Here is a 14,496-nt window from a genome sequence, read left to right on the forward strand (position 1 = left end):
GCAGTGAAAATATGAGATAAATGCCATATGGTAACGAACCAACAATACATATGTTTTCCAGCTCCGGATCTCCAGAAAATCCAGGAAGATATTGGCAGGCTGAAACACAACAAAGCCCCTGGGGTCACCCCATTGCCAGGAGAGCTGTTCAAACACGGTGGTGAGGCACTGGCTAGAGCGCTGCACTGGGTAATTAACAAGATTTGGGAGGAGTAGGTTCTGCCGCATGAGTGGATGGAAGGTGTCGTGTGTCCCATCTACAAAAAAGGCGGTAAGCTGGATTGTAAAACCTACCGTGCAATCACATTGTTGAACGCTGTCTACAAGGTACTTTCCCAAATTTTATGCCGTCGACATCAATTGCAAGGGAGCTCGTGGGGCAGTACCAGGTGGGATTCATGTTATAGGAGGCTCAGAGACCCATAGTATTATATACCAATCGAATCAGCTCGAAAAACTGAGCAAATGTCTGTCTATGTGCGTGTAGCCCGATATTTTTTTTGAACACGTTTCATACAGAAGGACTTGACCGGATAAACGTTCCTAGTTTGACACTATTGTTTTAGAAACAATATTTTTATTTTTACTCAATAAAAATATTGTTCACACCCAGGGTTTGCAGAAATCGCTCTCAATATATAACGAACAACGATAAAAGAGAGACATAAACCTCTTCGAATCATAGTCTATCGCACTTGTATAATACAAGTTGGAAAATGCTGATTCGGATAGGCGGCCCTACCGAGTGGGTTTGATAGAACGCTTTGTCCTCGTTCATTTTATGAGTGAGCGTTCAAACGTCCCAAACTAACTCACCAGGACTGAAGCACTCAGGGCCGACACCTAACCTGCTCGAAGAAACACTCAAAACCACCAGTAGAGGAAGCGAAGAGATCTATAATCGACGGACGATTTCTTGATTGAATGCTAGACAATTATGTTTAATTAATTTCTCCTTTTTAATTTCATGTTTTGGTAAGGTTAGTGGTTATGGTTAGTGGAACGGTGCGGCCGATTGAAGAGGTGGGACCCTTTGGAGAACGCATGCGAGTGGACCATACGTTAACGTTCGCTGACGACGAATCTCCGCATGGTAGCATTGGAGTTCGCCACCGTGTTCGTGGACATCGACCACATTTAAAGGTTTCGTTTCGGGTGAGATTATCGCCAATATGTCCCCCGAATCCTGTTGCGAACGATGAGGTAGCGTATGGGGTTGCTACCGTATCAGGTTGTACACTACGGGGTCTCAGCACTTCGTGGGATCAAGCAATACAGGAATCAGCGCATTGCTGTTCAGGGACAACCTTCCCGAGCAGAGGAAAATAGTTCAATAATATCAAATCTTGATAAGATAGCAAAATGAGATCTGGACATGATTGATATAAGAGATAAAAGATCAAGCGACAATATCAATATTTTGCACTATAATATCATAAGGAAATCATGTTATGTTATTTGTAACAAGTGATCAATATCAAGTGCTATTTGCTTGTTCTTATCCATAGCATATTTTAATATTTAAATGATATTTCGGAGCAATTTTTTGATATTGATGCCTGTTCTTTTATCTTTTATATCAATCAAATCCATATCATGTTTTGTTATGCTGTTCATGGCTTCTGCCCGGGTTCTGATACTACGATGGCGTTTCAATCCTGTGTTCTGGAACTAGTTATGGTTGGACACGTCGCAAGCCACTTTGGGTTGGACACGTAGGGATGTTCGAAATCGAAATAACACTGGAAACGGCATTGGTCAGCATGTTCCACAAGATGACCTTGGAAGCTCGATCCGGCGATATGACACGTGCGATCGGGAACTAGTTTCTCGGTACAGGTCATATACACACCAAAAAATTATTAATGTTACAGGTGACGTGATTAAAAAAAACTGACACAATAACGCAAGACGTAATATGAATTGTAATTTTTCAGTCAATTTGGATGCACACGAAAGTTTCAGTCCAATCGCCACAGTTTCAATGAAAAACAAACTGAAATTTACATCAATCGAACCTAAAGCAAAGCAACCGGTGCGATGAACGTATGAAATGACAATACACGCACCCAACACCCAAGAGGCCGACGGGTTGATGCAATGAACATAGCATACGCGGAAGAATGTAGAACTTGTTTCACTTTGATCTCTGCTCCCTCATGAAGCGGTGATGGCTGGGTGGTAACGTGAGTGGCGCTCACGCAGCGAGCTAATGTTCGATTCCCGTCTGGTACTGTATCATTTTTGTTTCAATAATACAGCCGTGTAAATTTAAATGTGAACCTAGTTTCACATTCATCATGACACACAGTTTCGCATCAATAATGATGCTGGTGGATGTCGGTCTCGAAGCATCTAAAATTACATGGCTTTTTCGAAGTGTGCACGTAGACGGTCGAGAGAACAAAATAACGTCGGAATCGACTTTGGGGGGTCTACGCTATAATCGGGAAGGGCGCCTTGGTGGCTGAATCCGGCTATCCGATACGGATGCTGGCTATCCGATATGGATGGGGTACATGCGTTTGGGCACTAGTTCCTGGGTACGAGTGGCAGGTGTCAGGCGACCCGTGCCGAAGGGATGAATGACCTGGGGGGTGAAACAATTAGCCGGGTCGTTAACGGAGCCTATGGAGGTTCCACAGAGTGAGGGCTGCTTCGGCGGCAAGCGGGTGGCAGTGGGTGGTCGCGGTACCCACACCCCCCAAGGGGTTCACATGTGGTGCAAGCGAATGGGAGTTGGGGGTGTTACTCGTAATACCCCCACAGAATGAGGGACCGAGTGTATGGGTGAGCACACAAGTAAGACTCGCATGGTACGCATGGTCGGTTGTGTTAGAATGACTGAAGTCTGGTGAGGCCTGACAGGAGTGTCGGGGGGCAGATACCTATGCGGCACCTCAGAAGTAGGGGACACGAAAGTCTCGCTGCGACTGGCAGGAGTGTCGGGGGGTTGATGCTTCTGCGGCACCTCAGAAATAGGCGACATGAAAGGGTCTGCCTCGTAGCTGAGGTAGGAGCGGCATAGGAGCCACCAACCTAGGGTCGCCTCCGGCTTGGTAGACAAGTGGTGCCATCCTGTTGCTGGACGTGGTGAACACCATACTGATTGAGGACTGTCTATGTTGTGAGATGGCGGCATGGGGTACCCCCTGCAGTGTACCTATCTCCTCTTGCAGTCATTCAATTGGCATAGGCAGGTGAGTGTTGGGGCACATGTGGTGCCAGTATGTATTGTGCAAATGTGTTGCATGGGGAGTGTCGAAGAGTTGAGGCGCATACGTGCACTTGTGTACGTCATGGAGGGGGCGCAATGCCCAATAGTCATCCCCCGAAGTATTGCTTAATTGTGGGCCGGGGGAATGACTGGAGAGGAAGGAGTTGGTTTTAGTGAGTCGGGAGTGGTGATCCCATCCCCACACTACCTGGGTTCGCCTCCCCAGGTGTCTGGTTGCAGATTTCCATTACCTCCGTTAAAAAAAAAACTAGTTCCTGGGTACGAGTGGCAAGCGTCGAGAGTCGGGAGAATGAACAACCCTTTAGAACCACGCCGCCTTGCGTACTAACTTCCACGACGGTCGATGTACCCGAAACTGACCCGTGCAAGTATCGTTTTCCGGCTTATCACACTAAAACCTCTCAGCGAATCTTTAATTTCGTTGCGACCATTCACTTTCACGGACGACGCTAGACTCCCTCTCAACCTTCAATCTCTCTTCTCCATCTCCTCTATCTCTCCTCCTTTTCGTTTTTTGCTTTCGCTTCCGGACATGGTGTGGCCACCCTTAATTCGCTTCAGCGTAATTGAGCTAAAGTGGCGTTAGTAAAGAAAGATCGGAAGATCCATAAAGTACGTCACGTAAAATTTTGCTATTTTCAAACCCCCCCCCCCCCTCGTCACAGTTTTTATATTAAACCTCCAAAATTTTTGTATTAGTCGTCACGCTGTTCGGAACCCCCTCCCCTCTAAGAGCGTGACGTACTTTGTGCATGGTCCCTAAGCACAAATTGCATACCTATTTTATTCTTAAAAGGTACTGCATGCGAAGTCTCTCTAATGAAGTCGATTTGAATTAGTGGTTTAGTCTTATTCTAGCATTGTATGAAAGTTTGTCGATGAGAAACGAGTATTGTTATCGTGTATTCGGTAACATATGGAACTAATAACATTATTCCCTTCATACAGTCGAAGTGGTGGTATGGTTATAGTGACCGCTTGCTTTTAACCGCCAAAATGTAGGCAATTAACGTTGCATTTACCCAGTGTTGCCACATATTTATCTGTACCATGGCCTCAAAAATCTATTTCATCTGTACCAAAATCTTCAAAAATCTGTACCAGACAGTATGTAAAATTGCTCATAAGTATCCAACAATTATAAGTCAATTAAGCGATGCAAACCAATTTATTTGAGGAAAAGCATTTTTATGAATTCAAATTATTTCTCATGAAAACATATCGCAATAAGTTAAAATTAACATGGTTTTTGGTTGGTCGTTTGATCTTTATTTTTTCCTGCATTCCAAGTAACAATTATGGTTTATAACGCTCTTGGAGACAACTTTTTACTCTATGCTTTAAAATCATAATAGAACCGTCAGTGTTACAAGGGATGAGTTGATATTTATTTTGCCACTTTTTAACTAACGAAAGTTTTATACGACTAAATAAAATACAAACTCCTCGTTTTGACTTGCATTTTTAAACATTTGTTTTATAACAGAGCTGAGAGGGGAAAAAATGTTTTTTTTATATCGAGGCTGTTGAACACTCACACGCAATTATCGCAATTGAATGATCGATTATTAAAAACTCGCCAGCGAGTAAGATTAGTTAAAGAATCCTGTCTTAGTTTAAAGTATATATCGTTAGTGTTACGTTTTGAACTTTATTTTCTTCCTACCGCGGAGCCATAACGCCAAACAATATTTAACGGTACTGTTGACATTTAGTTGGTATTAGTAAGGTTTATATTTGATGATAATTTTGCGTTTATTATCGTTTGATGCGAAGTTATTGCTGGTGGTAACTAACCTACTGTTCCTATCTGAATAATGATCAAATGAAAATTGCAATATTTATCGTTGGAGAATGATTATCAGAAGCAAATTTACTTTTATAAGGCTTGGTTTGTTAAAAATTTGTACCAATCTGTACTTTTTGGTAAAAATATGTAATCTGTACCGTACAGAATCTGTACCAAAATTTGACAAAAAATCTGTACCTTTCCAGATAAATCTGTACTTGTGGCAACACTGTTTACCACACCCCAAAACACTAATTCGAATGCACCAGATGGAATCGTGAAAGGCATCATCATCACTATGGGGGATAAATTTGGGGGCATGTTAGTATTGGAATCACCGACTACAACGATGTTATCATACTGTCTTGAAAATTCATCGAACGTTTCCAGGAAAATACGAGAACGGCAAAAAGACCCGATAATCCAGAGCGAGACACTCGGTCTTGCCTTCTGAGATTGATGGCAGGTTCATACTGTTGACTTTGTTTGAAGGGAGATGACTTCTATTTGGACTGCCCTACTAATCGTTCTTGTAGCCCTTAAAATAAATGCACTTGTACTTTGTGATCGATATAGAGTTAGTTTCATGATAACGATCAAAAAAGATTTAGCAGAATGTTCAAAGACCAACGAAAGAACTAAGAGCATATTTCGACCAAACCGCATCCAGTTCTCCAATAAAAATGCATTTTAACAATCTAAGTCTGTTATAACATTATCCAGCGACTTTATTTGCCTTACGGATGATACTAATGCAGATTTTCCTGATCTCTGTCTCGTTAGTACCATGTCTGCGTTTTGTATTTATCCGAACAATTATGTAGACAAAAATAAAAGGTACATATGGATGAATGTTGTATACCACATTGACTCTATTCGACAAATTGAATTGACACTTTTTGAAAAATCTGTGAACGCTTCTGAAAACTTATTGGCTTAATGGTAACTTTGAAAATAACGTTTCTGAATTGAAAATTAGTTCTGCTGAATAGAGGACAAAACATGCCTATATCGAACCCATAAAATTCTAATAAAAGTATCCCTGAGCTGATACTACTTTCTCTTGTTCAACTTCGACCAAAAGATAAAGTAATTTGATTCTCCCTAATTACATTTTGCAACAAACTTTCCTTTCTGATGCCGCAAATGGCCACTAGGCTACAATGCAAGGAACGATATATTCCTCTCATTGAGGCCATATATCTTTCCTTTCGGTTGCACGAAACTTTTAAAGTACAGTTTACTCAACCCGTCTAGGCCACTTTTGCGATAAAAGTGTTACCTCTTTTGTTGATTCATCATGAGACAATGAGGAAAAAAAATCCTGTATTTCCCCCCGAGTGCCCTGATTTGCCAATCAAACCAAATGTTTTATCACAATCCCACTGTCAGCATGGTTTTTACCATGCCCGAAGTCAACCAAATCAGTTCAGCATAATTAAATCACAATCATTCTGAAAAGGCAATTTATTTGCCCGTGCATATGTTCCACCGAGAGCGCAATGAAACCGCCTAATTACGAACCGGGAATCAACACGGTCTGCGATGAGTGCGAGACCATTCAGATTAAACATTCTATATTTGAATAAATCGTCTAGCACATGGCTGCACAAAGTTGTTATCACTGCTCCGTTATGCGATTATTATGGGTTTTACTGAGCACTGTGAATTGTGATATTTTCGGTAATACTCTTCGGAATTATTTTTTTTTTTCTGTTGCTACAATTATAGTTCTTGATCCGCCAATGTGGGATGAGATTCAAATGTCGATAATGAAAAACGGCGATAATACTCAACTGTAAAAACAATTTAAATAATGTGTACGTATGTACCATTCAGGTCTTATAGGCACTGGCACCGAAGCGGTCTTGTCGAGTGAAGATTATCTTCAAGACTGTTGTAATACCCAAAATGTTACTAGGGAGCTTGGTTTGAATGAAATACAAACTATTTCTGTAAAAAGGTTATTGATTTTTTATTGTGAATTAGTATGCAAAACAATGCACCAAATTGAGAATATTGACCCAATTGAAGATTGAATTCTTCTTGAGATGAGCCAGGCTAGGGCTGCAAGTCTCTAAGGACAATAATAATATTACTTCATCTTGTTTGTAATACATCCCCACTAGGACATTTCGATCTCGCAGATTAGTATTCATTTAACTGTTGCACAGTAATTAACTGCGAGGTTTCTAAGCCAAGTTACCATTTTCGCATTCGAATACCATGATGCTTACGATGCTACAGGTCCATGGAAGACTAGAAAATTTCCAAGACCAGGCCTGGAATCGAGACCAGGCCAGCCACCTTCAGCATAGTTCTGCTTTGTAGTCGCCCATTTTACCACGTAGCTAAAGGAAGGCCCCCACTTGGTATAACCGTTCAATAAAAACGATTAATCGAAGTCTTAAACTTGTCGTGTCGAAAGGTCCACACGTATCATAATTCATCCACATTAACTGAAGTGACAGTTTCATAAAAGTTTTATGCGACAATTTATCACGGTAAAATGTGTGTCGTACGGCGCGTCGCCACACATTGTAGATGGGTCTCATAAATTTCCCAGTGGCACCCGATCTAGACACTTGCACCACGCTGTAGTACATGCATGCACACGAACCGGAAAGAAGCGAAAATGGCGAACCATCCCATGTCCCACCACCATATATGTGATTATTTTCGGTTAGTGCACTTACTTCGCATTAATTTATTACTTTGTTTTGTGTTTGTTTCTCGGTGTCGTCCTTGTGGCGATTTGGGTAATCTTCGCAGTATCAACTGCTTCACTTCTCTACGTTTTCTGAAAATGGATGCTCACTCTACACATGTGAATTATTCAGATCAGAAACACATCCGTTCCATCAAAATGGTAATCCGAATGGTTTAAACGGCTCATAATATTTATGCACAAAACACCCCGATTAATTTACAGCCAATTGATCACAGGTTCCGATTAATTAGTGAAAATTTATCAATCACTTGAATGAGCTAGCAGAAATTTTCCGAAACCTGCCAGTTTTCACACTCACCGACTTCGATCGCAGGAGAACGCACGACTGACGATCGCACAGATACCCATGAGCGAGACGTAAATATTTCGGCTACGAATTAGTTTTCACGAGAAAGCTGGGTCACCGGACCGAGTCTGGTAGGGTTGGAAGAAACAGTACCAAAGATGTTTAATGCACAATAATAAAACTCGTGCAATGAACGTGAAGAAATTTATTTGATGCCGAAAAGTCAAATTCAAAACTAATGCAAGCGCACACTTTTGTATACATTTTCGTATGATATTTAAACTGGTCATCATATTCCGCAGTGAAACACGACTCACACGATCACATAGAAATGGTTTTTCTTCACCCGAAATCTCGTCTGATCCGTTTTTCGCATTTTCTTTCTCGGCTCTGCGGAGTGGGTTAGGCGCGGAAGGATACAATTGAACGCGCGTGCTACACAGCAAATTGCTACTGAACAGGGGTGAGTAAATCTCTTAAAATTTTTCGCACTTGTCTATTAATTTTAAATAAGCGTATGCATCAGTGTCAATTATGCTGATTTATAGATAAACCAGCTTTACTCAAATTAATCATTACAAACAAAACAAAAATATTACTCATTTTTTCGTTCTTAAAGCATTTTCGTGTGTTTGTTACCTGAAAAGTAGCTACGATGCATTTCCCACTATGTTCACTCGAGCTTGTTAGGTGTGTAAAACGTTTAGTTCCTGTTTATAATAAATTAAGGTGGATTTTGCGAATGAACTAAATCACGATTTGTGCGTACGTGATACATGGTGCATAAAAACACATTGGAAATAGTGGACTTCCGAAATATTCTGTAACAAATCTGATTAGTTGTTTCACTTTATTTATTTTTTCACAGTGAATTTTTAATACATCTACCCTAACCGAATGGGAGTGTGAAAACTAAAAATCCATTGGATAGGTACACATTTTGATCGTTCGTTTGTATGGATGCGGGAAAACCATTTTCCTGGCTTGACGATGGTTGTGAAGTTGACTGCCAAAAAATATTATAACACACACGGCTATCCGCCGAGCAATTTTAGCGTTGTAGCGAACGTTCTCTAGTTGTGTGGGGTGTGGATCGTGATGATGATCATCGACGATGTGCTGACTGAAGAGTGGTTGAAAATGATTGCATGGATGAAATATGTTGAGCGACATTTCCTCGTTCTTTGACATTGCGCCATACAGTGATTAACTCTTGGGTTATCATCACATGAACATGCGGTATCGACTATAGAGAGTACTATGCCTGTGGTTATAACAAATAAGAATGAGCTCAGTAAATTTGGTAATCAGTGTATGAGAGGTAGAATTGAAAACTTACAAGGACGTCAGCTCTAAAATTACTGCTTATTCAACTTTGTATGACTGATATCATATGCGGAAAGTACTACGAAATGCTACTTTTGGCAGATTTTCTGTTGGTTTGAAATTGTACATTCAAAAAAAAAAAAAAGAAGCTGGAAGATAAGAAGGCAAAGACTTAAATGTAACGGGCATAAATAATTACTTTTTTACCTATTTCAACAATAGTGGGACTCATATGCGTTTATTTTTAAGATCATAGGCAGTGCAGTATTGGTGGGTCACCGCTAGTCGATAACCAACTTTCCTCCCAGATGATTTTATTTTCATTTCCTAGTATCCGCAGGCTGAACAGGCATGAATTTGATCAGAAAAATATATTAAGCTTTTAGTGGAATGTATTAAACCGTCTAAGACGAATTAAGTACTGTCCATTTAATTCCACCAGTTAATTTTCGTTATCTTTGCAGATACGTATTTCGAGTCGAGTCAAGTACAAGACACTGAAGACGACCACACAGTTGTGGTCGAAATACGTATCTGCAAAGATAACGAAAATTAACTGGTGGAATTAAATGGACAGTACTTAATTCGTCTTAGACGGTTTGATGAGTTTGATATCGAGGCCAGCCAACACTTTGTTAGTTTAAATGTTTTCCTCGGTCTCGGAATTTTCATTTATTGCAGATCCGAAGCCACGATACCTGGATAATTGGAGTCGCATGCACAAAGATTGCTTTCCAGAAGTCTCACCCTGAACATATTCACATTTAAGCGGATTGGACATAACACAAATTAAAGCCATATTCTATTTTAAAACCATGGACGCTTAATCAATCATTTGGTAAATTTTCTATGGTTTACTTATGTTGCCAGCCGATCATGATTCTCCGACATACGATCGTAAAAATCCACCTTATAAAAAGAGCCCATTTTCTCGTTTCCCAATCGAGCTATGAAAAGGGACCAAGTAATGTTGCAAATGGTCTTTTTGGAACACCCCTCAAAGCTTTCCGTATCCCGTGTGTACGCTATTGACCAGTGTGAGAAGATAGATGATCGATCCCAAGAGCGCCGTCTGTGATGACAAACATCGTGTCACTGAAGCGGTCAAAGTTTCCGGAAATTCAGAAGAAGGCTTCCAATATCTTGATACACCCGAAGAAGCACCAAGTACTATCGGCCACTTCTTGCGATGGTTTGTGGTTTGCTAAATCACAAGACGCGTCTCGAAGACCGTCGGAAATGGTTTGTGGTTTGCTAAGCCACAAGACGCGTCTCGAAGACCGTCGAAAAATGGTTTGTGGTTTGCTAAATCACAAGACGCGTCTCGAAGACCGTCGGAAAATGGTTTGCGGTTTGCTAAACCACAAGACGCGCCTCGAAGACCGTCGGAAGATGGTTTGTGGTTTGCTAAATCACAAGACGCGTCTCGAAGACCGTCGGAAAATGGTTTGTGGTTTGCTAAATCACAAGACGCGTCTCGAAGACCGTCGGAAAATGGTTTGTGGTTTGCGTCTCGAAGATCGTCGGAAAATGGTTTGTGGTTTGCTAAATCACAAGACGCGTTGTCGGAAACTTGTGGTGGCCCTTCTGAAAGACCGTTGGAAAAATGGTTTGCAAAATTACAATGCGCGTCTGGAAGATCGGTGGAAATGGTTTGTGGTTTAGAAAACTATAAGGCGTGTCTGAAAGGTGGCCGAAAAAAATGTATTGTAGTTTGTGAAACTACAAGGTGAGTATGGAAGACCAACGGAAAATGGTTTACGATCTAGAAAATTTCAAAGTCCTGGATTAAAACAAATTTAGATTACATGAAGCCACTTGGCAACGTACATGAGACCACCAGCCGAGCTATTATGTAACGAAATCTGAGAGAAATGGAGAAATATTCAATCCTGTACTGTTCGAAACTGTTCGGAGAGCCAAATATATTATCTAGAAATTTATCTTGGAATGTACTGATTTAGTAGCCATAGCGGGATTACCTGTAGGAGCAGGTATCTCGGAATTTGAAAAATTAATAAGGTTGCCGGATTTTACAAAGCTATTCGGAAGTTCGAATTCATTATGCGTAAGATTAGTTTGGAGTTATTGGCTAGCAATACTAGTTGATGGCAAATGGTTAATGGTGTACTGTACGCGAAACTAAAAGTTGGATTAAATGTACGGATTTGGAATGGATTTGGATTAGGTTTGGATTTGGATTGGATTGGGTTTGGATTGGATTGGATTTGGATTGGATTTGGATTGGATTTGGATTGGATTTGGATTGGATTTGGATTGGATTTGGATTGGATTTGGATTGGATTTGGATTGGATTTGGATTGGATTGGATTTGGATTGGATTTGGATTGGATTTGGATTGGATTTGGATTGATTTAGGATTGAATTTTGATTTTATTTGGATTGGATTGGATTTGGTTTTGGATTGGATTTGGATTGGATTTGGATTGGATTTGGATTGGATTTGGATTGGATTCGGATTGGATTGGAGTTGGATTGGATTTGGATTGAATTTGGATTAGCATGTATTTTCATATCATCATTAGGTTGTTCTTTAATCTTATGAGTAATGAAGTTCAACGCCGCTTAGTTTTGGATTACATTTGGGTAATATTTGGAATGTTTTTTGGAAGAAATTGTCATTGTATTTGACAAACAAACGAAGGCTTCAAAAATTTGTTGTTCTCTAATCATCCAACGAAAGTATGAATCACGTTTTATCTTTCGCGGCCCACAGTTTGGGAACCCACACTCTGAATCATTGTTCTGGTATTAAAACCACGATGTTGAGTTAAGTTTATTTTGGTGTGCAGTTTTCAATGGAGTTAACCGGTTACTCAATTGCAACCGATGTTCGCTTTTGTCGCATTTAAATAACCCAGGAGAAAAACAAGCATTGCATCCTATGCTAGAAGATTTTTTTTGCATTTTTTAATGAGAGAAGAAGGGAAATGTGGGGTTTGAGTAAAATGCCTTCAGCGTGTTATAATAGATTCACACATCAGCGTGTCAATCGGCGAGCAGCAAGCCATGATTTTGCCTCTTCCAGTCAGTCCTCCGCGGCGTGCTCACGCATCCACGGGCAGTCGCCATCACAACTTCGTTCCGGCCATTTAGGGCCACACACTTATGATGGAACACTTTGGCACGCTCAAAATCATGTGATTGGCTCGACACCAGACGAGAAGCCGCTCTAAGAGTTCTTGCAGCTTGATGCAATCCGACGGTTGATCGACGACAACATATATTTTCATGTCGTCAGCATATAAAATGCAGTAGCCTTCACCAATGTTCAGGAGAAAAGCAACGGCCCAAGATTGCTTCCCTGTGAACCAATCCGAAACAGATGAGCCTATTTTTACAGCCAGTTTTCCATCACACAGATATGACCTGAACCAACAAACAAGCCCAGAAGAAAAGCTCAATTTTTCGAGTTTTGCTAAAAGAATCGTGTGGCTTACACGATCAAAAGCAGCCTTCAGATCGGTGTAAACGGAACCGATCTGCTTTCCTCGACCAATATTCCGCAAGCAAAGAATGGTAGGCATATTTGTAGGCATATTTGAAAGTGGATAATATTTTACTTTAAGGTCACTCCTGACGGAATCCAAGTTTCAAAGTGCTCGCGTTTTCGGGGGCACACCACTCGATACGGAGGCGGTGCACAACTGTCATTTTTGTTGATTTAGCTTTGTTCGTCGCAGCATGCGTGAAAAAATGAAAATGACAGTTGTGCGTTGCTTCCGTATCGAGTGGTGTGCCCCCGAAAACGCGAGCACTTTGAAACTTGGATTCCGTCAGGAGTGACCTTAACATTGTTGGTAGTATATGGCTTGGAATGCTATTTATCTGATGAATATCTTAATCAGTAGCCCATATAAATTGATGCATTATGTTGGATTATAAAATTGCATCAGAAACATGAACTTTGAAAAAAATACTTATTTGGAATGATTGTTGATAATTTAAAGGGTTGTAGATGAGATTCATAAGAAACTGACAAGAAGAGAACATACCTTAATTTTTACATGCTTTGTGTATTCTACGCATGATTTGCGAATCTGAAAATATATAAGAAATGAATGATTAATTACAATTTGTTTTCTATATCATTACTTAGTATAAATGAACTATTCGAACTAAAAAATTAAATAACAGTCTGTATGTGATCCTTAAACTTAAACAAACTTATCGAGCACTGTTGCAACAGCCCCCTTACGGTGTCCGTACGCCTGCGAAGAGGATGTCTTTACGCCTCTTATTACGATATTTTACTTCTCATAGCACACCTGCTTGGGGGAATATACGAAGTTTATTTGAGCAGAAGCGGACTAGAAGTTGTTACCGGTCATCGACCTTCAACAATCGCCTAAAGGCTGAATTGCACGTTTTGTTTTTTATTATTAAAAAACAAGAGTAAATAAATCTGCAGTATGAAAATAGTTGAATTTTTAATTTGAACACCTATATTATTAAATTATGATTTAGGGTAGGATGGCTCCCAATTAAATAATACAAACCTGCAAAATATTACATGCATTTTGCTCTATGATGAACTATAAATTAATTGTTAAATTTTGTTTAACAAACCATTAATTTACTTACTAGGAAATACTGTGAAACTACGCATGAAGTGAAAAAAAAATAAAACAACTGAATAAACATAAACCGCGCTTGCGTCGTTTCCACAGGAGTCATTGCAAAGAAAATATTAATAGAATACTAAAACTTAAGGTCACTCCTGACGGAATCCAAGTTTTAAAGTGCTCGCGTTTTCGGGGGCACACCACTCGGTACGAAAGCAACACACAACTGTCATTTTTATTATTTCAAGCATGCTGCGACGCAGCAAACCTAAATCAACAAAAATGACAGTTGTGCGCCGCCTCCGTATCGAGTGGTGTGCCCCCGAAAACGCGAGCACTTTGAAACTTGGATTCCGTCAGGAGTGACCTTAAGCAACCCGGTAGGGATGACGGCTAACATCCCCAACGGATCAGAATGAGGCGTTTTCCTATTTCCGGAGCTTTGTAGAAACGAGAGAGCGAGAGAGATTCGCGAAGTCGAAGCAAAATTCTTCACACAAACAATGACAGTTCTTTATGGGTTTTTACAGTAGAGCAACA

The 14,496-nt window shown here is 40.4% G+C and overlaps 1 protein-coding gene across 12 annotated transcripts in view; it reads right to left on the bottom strand.

Moving 5' to 3' along the window:
• LOC134205369 (uncharacterized) overlaps positions 1–14,496 on the bottom strand; it is a 163,066-nt gene that overhangs the window by 59,355 nt on the left and 89,215 nt on the right. For 11 of the 12 annotated variants that reach the window (XR_009978123.1, XR_009978122.1, XR_009978120.1 and 8 more), the window contains exon 2: positions 13,387–13,431. The gene's annotated coding sequence lies outside the window, so the exon portion shown is untranslated. Of the gene's footprint in view, positions 1–7,723; positions 8,040–13,386; positions 13,432–14,496 lie in introns of those variants that run through there. The other variant, XR_009978121.1, reaches the window with a different exon arrangement.

Source organism: Armigeres subalbatus, chromosome 1, assembly GCF_024139115.2.
Source record: "Armigeres subalbatus isolate Guangzhou_Male chromosome 1, GZ_Asu_2, whole genome shotgun sequence".
Classification (NCBI taxonomy): Eukaryota; Metazoa; Arthropoda; class Insecta; order Diptera; family Culicidae; genus Armigeres; species Armigeres subalbatus.